Genomic DNA, 5,480 nt, shown 5'->3' with positions numbered 1-5,480 from the left:
TCAAAAAATAAATAAAACTTGAAGTTGTATGATTTTAATTTGTAACTAAATAATTTGAGAGGTTTCAATCTAAAATTATCGAACACTTTCCGTTCAAAAATTCAGATGAAATATTGAAATTGCTTTTAATTTGAAATTATTCAATATACTCTGAAGACTGCAAATTTGAAATGTCTAAATTATTAAGGCTTTAAATATTTTTGAAATTGCTGTTATGGAGACTAAATAGCACTTATTCTTTTATTAAGAAATCACAATCAAAATTGTTAAAAAAAAGTTTTTAAAAGAGTTTTAAAACCCTTAAAAAAGGTCAGAGGTTTTAATAGTTCAATATATGTGATAGAATCTCTTTAAATATGAAATTAGTCTATACTTTTTCATGTTTGAGCTACAATTATTCCATTTTAGAGTTATAAATTACAGTCGTGAAAAAACCAATAAAATGTTTTAATTAATTTATATATAAAACAAAAAACCTTTGTATAATTCAAGCTGAATGCGGCTGCAAAAATTTAATTTGAAATGCGTTGAATTCAAGGTATAGTTTAAAAAGAAAACTGATAGCAAAGGATCGCATTTTTAACTTTAAATTCAAATTTTTTCGCCTTTTAACAATTTCGAAAAATTCTGAACATTCAAACAATAAGGCTGTATTCTGAAAATGAAGCAATTTTGACGTTAAAATTCAAGTTCCTATAACTGAAGGTCTAAAAATTTGCAAATATTTACAATTAGTGTTATGTAAATTGTATTGGTATCTTAAAAGAGTATAAATAGTTCTTAAATTAGTTTTTGAATTTTTTGCAGTTTACCTTTTTTTACATACCTAGATGTCAAAAAAGCCTACCCAATTTTTTCAAATTTTAATCACTAATTTTCTAAGAGCAAATCACCCCTGTTTACCAGTCACTGAAATGGATTACAAAAAAATTGCCAAGACCCAAGAATAAAAGTCGGATCTACAGCGAATTTTTAATTGAGATTATCTTTAACTTTGTGATATCGAAAATTTCCATACACATTTCTTTTTAATAATACTGTAGGAAAAAATCAACAAGATCGAGTGCCGAAATTATAATTAAAGCAAATTTTCTGTAATTCTATGGGGACGGCTGAAATATCCCGAAAAATAAAATTCCCGACTCGGTAAAACTCTCTGTCCCAAAAAATACAATTCCAAAACTAATAAAATTTCTGAACAGTTCATAATATTAACGAATTTGAAAATCCCCAAATAATAAGACTCCCCAAATAAAATTGTTTCTTAATCAATATTAATTATTTATTAAAACTACGATATTAAAATATTGTTATCAAATAAATTTTTGTTTAATATTTAAAGTGTTAAAAATTGTTTGAATTTAAAATTAAAATTATACAAAAAATTTTACCGACAAATTAATATATAAAAACACGTGTTTTTTAATTAACATTTCGATTTTTCAGAAGAAGTTTTGTGATTTAAAAAATACTATATACATTTTCAACCAAAATATCTTATCCGGAAATATATTTTGTTTTAATTATTATTTTAAATTTAAGCAATAATGTCTAAATACTTCAAACATTAAAAAAGTTTTTTTCTTTGGTATAAATATTTGATTATTTCAATTAAAAAAAAAAAATTATCAAAGAGAAATGCTTTCAGCACTTGTTTATCTTGAAATGTCTTTCTATAATATTTGTTTTTAAATTAAAAATATGATTTTTCGAGAAAATTTTTTTTATAATTAAAAAAAGACTGTACCGAAAATCTGGATCAAGCTTCAGATCTGAGAAAATTCAGCAATACATACCTGTCAAAATTTTCTAACCTCAAAAAGTTTTTCTACTGCTTTACCGTTATATTTTACGAAGAATGAGAAAACAAGAATTCGACTTCGTAGTACGATGAGGGTAGCACCTCGATAGGACAGAAAATGTGATGTTCTATATATATAATTCCCCACATCGACGCCCCGTACTGCATCTACGTTTTTAATATCTTTGCTGTTGACCATTTTGGAAATTTTGAACTTAGTTTAGCGGAGTGTGGTGCGGGGAGCGCACAAAATGGCGATGACTTAGTGTCCTAAGTTGGTTAGTTCCCAATGTCTTCAGCGCGGTCCTAGTTTTCCATCACTCCCTGTTTTTGCATTGTAAGAAATGGGAGTAGACGACTTTATTTTTATTTTTTAATAAACAAAATGTTATTTTCGTAAAAAATATTGAAATGAAAAGAATGTTACTCATTTTATATTTCAAAAAAACTTCCCAAACGATGTATATAAATGCTAATGGAAAACATGAATTAAAACGACACCCAATAAGGTTTGTAAAGTGGAATGTTAGATTTGAATTTGAATAAAAAGTTAAATATAATCCCTTTACATCTGAAAAGCGCAGTAAATAATATTTATATCAGCAAAATATTTAAACAGTTTTGTGAAAAAGTTTTAATGGTATACAAGTTCAAACTTACTATTTGAGTTTATAGGGAGTACTTACGCAATTGAATATAATGAGACAAATGTTATTAAAATAGAAGTTCATTTTTATTCATAAACGTATAACATGAAAATATATAAAGAACATTAAAAATTGTTTATTCAATAATTCAAATTGTTGAAAAAAAACTATTTTTCAGAGGAACAAATATAAACTATAATCTTATAAAACACCAAAGATGTAAATATAATCAATGTTTTAACATCTTTCTTTTAAATACTTAAAAGGATATGATGATAGAAAAGAGCAATTAAAGAAATTTATTTGCTTATTTTTCACTGAGTATTAAATAAAATGGTTTCAAATCTAAACTTAGTTAAATTTAATAAGGAAGACATTATATCCATTATACATTTATAAGCGAGAGTATTCACATGGTACATTTAAACTTAGTACTATTCAAGTTTTTTTTTCGAGATTTTGTTACATTCCAATAGGAATATTGTTAATTTGTTTTCGACAATAAACTTTAAGAATCATATTTTATTTTTCATTCAAATTCATAAATAAGATATATTCCCCTTTGTCAGGATTATTTTACGACCATATAAATCATATTTTGTCTTTATTATTCATAGAAAATGATTGAAAAAGTGTTTTGAAATGTTAAATGAGTAACACTGTTTTAGATGAATTTTTTTGCATGAAAATAACATTTTGTTTAGTAAAAAATTTTAAAAAGTCATTTATTCCCATTGTTTTCTATGTAAAAACAGTGAGTGATAGGACAACTAGTGCCGCGCTGGAGATATTAGGAACTAATCAACTTAGGACAGTTGCGGGGTCGAGATAAAATTTGAAATATGGAGAGATGCACAGGGCTGAGTATACGTTTTCGCCGGAAGCGCCGTCTATATGCTTCGGAGTGATACCAACTTTGGCAAGTTGAGCTACTGCGCTTGCCCGGCACAGTGACCCTCATTGGTCGCTGTTAGCGTGCGATTCAAACCAGGTATAATCAAAGATATTAGGTCCTAGATACGGCATGCGATTAGTTGCACCACATACCGGTAGCTAGCGCGGCGGGCAAGTTTGTGGTCCTGCATATATATATATATAGCTTTTAGTTCGGCCACATACTTGTAGAGAAATAAAAATTCTAAAAAGAAATTTCCTTATAAAAACTTATAAAAAAATTTTTTCCTAAATTTCCTTATAGACGTAGACAAATGTCTTCTGAAATGTTGCATTTTTTTAAATATTAGTGAATTAAGTGGTATACGAGTTTTTTAACAGCTGTAAAGTCGAAGAAGCATTTTCGAAAGTCAAAGGAAATTACGGCTTGCTTCTACAGCTTAGCTAAGGCCATATTATAAATATGAACCATTTTTTCAAATTGAAACAAGAAGTAACTCAATATTACAAAAAAAGTTTGCCTAATTTTTTTTTATTATCATTTAATACTAAAACTTGACATAAAAATTGCCATAATTTTCGTCTTTTTGTTGTTTTAATACATGAGCTAATTACATTTTTTAAACGGCAACCATGAAAAATAATATATACCATTGCTATAAATTCACAGAACTATTATGTACTTCAATAGTCTAATTTTTTAAAAGAATTTGACGCTGTTTTCATTTTATTTTTAATAAATATATAAGTTTCCTTAGAGTTTATTTAGTTTCCTTTAATTATTTCCTTTATTTCTTTATTTTGTATTTATTGAGAAAAATAAGTTAAAACTTTAAAATGTTCTCCACCGGTCATGTATAGAAAACTATACTTTCCAGCTGGTCGATTAAGCTTTTGTTTGTGTTTACTTGTTTAAGTGTTTGCATATTTAATTCCATTAAAAATTTTTGGGTTTGCTAAAATAATTATTTTAAATTCTTTCCTTTAATAAAAAACTTGCTTTTTTAAATTTGTTCTTAAATAAATTTATTTTCTAATAATTTAAATATTGGATTAACTTTTAGTTTCTTTTATAAAATTTTAAAGGCTTATGCATTATAAATTAATTACCTCATTAACAAAAAAGGTTTTTTTAAAGAAAAATAACAACAATCATGCAAAAGACCCCAGTTTTTTATTTGAAAAAGATATTAACAATGTTTATTTCTTGCATAATTAAAAAGAAATTAGGAAGGAATGTCATATTTGAATAAAATTATGAATCGAACCAAAAAATACATGATTTGGCACTTTTTTGTCAGACTTATTTTTTAAAAAATTTTATACTCCTTTTCAAAGATCTTGATTGAAAACCGAAGTTTAATTCCGCTCTATTGTACTATTAACAACTTTCTTCTAATCGCAATTCATAACACAGTAGACAATTAGACATAATGTAAAAATTACAATGAACATGATAAGTCAAAACTGTCATCAAGGTACTTGAAGTTAAAGTGAATATTTATTTCTGACAATATTAAAACTTCCATTTTAATTTTGAGTTTATTAAATTAAAAAGGAAGATATGTTAAAATTATTTATGCCTAGCGTTATAATGCTTAAAGCTTCTTGTTCTTCAAACATCAATATAGTCCAATCAAGATTTTTTTCTTACTTCTTAAATCTTGTAAACAAAAACAAATGTTTTCATGTAATAAATAAGTGACGAAATTTTGTTATCAGATAATTTTCTGCAATCTGATAAGCCGTGATTATTTCTGCCGTCTTGGAGAAAAAAGTTATGCTCTAAAGGTTGACATAAGGGTCATTTTCGCGTTGCAGCGTAGACGTAAAGAAGACTCACGTCAAAACGAAGATAGTTTCTTCACGCAAACAGCAGATTTGGCTTAACCCATTTTTCCCTCTCGACGGATTGTTCACCTTGGCGCGCGGGGTATTTTCTAAATTAATTTTTTTACGCAAAAAAAAGTCGTGTCTACTAAAATGTAATATTTTTTTTCTCGATGACTCAAATTAAACAAAAAGGTTTGAAAGTGTAAAATTAAAAATGTAAAGCATTGAACCGATTCTGAATTTAAGAATCAAATCTAAAACAATTAAAAATTTTAACATTGAAATTCAATTTGGTTTTGAATATA

Source organism: Belonocnema kinseyi, chromosome 5, assembly GCF_010883055.1.
Source record: "Belonocnema kinseyi isolate 2016_QV_RU_SX_M_011 chromosome 5, B_treatae_v1, whole genome shotgun sequence".
Taxonomy (NCBI): domain Eukaryota; kingdom Metazoa; phylum Arthropoda; class Insecta; order Hymenoptera; family Cynipidae; genus Belonocnema; species Belonocnema kinseyi.
The sequence above is the reverse complement of the archived record's forward strand: the minus strand, read 5'-3'. Positions refer to the sequence as shown.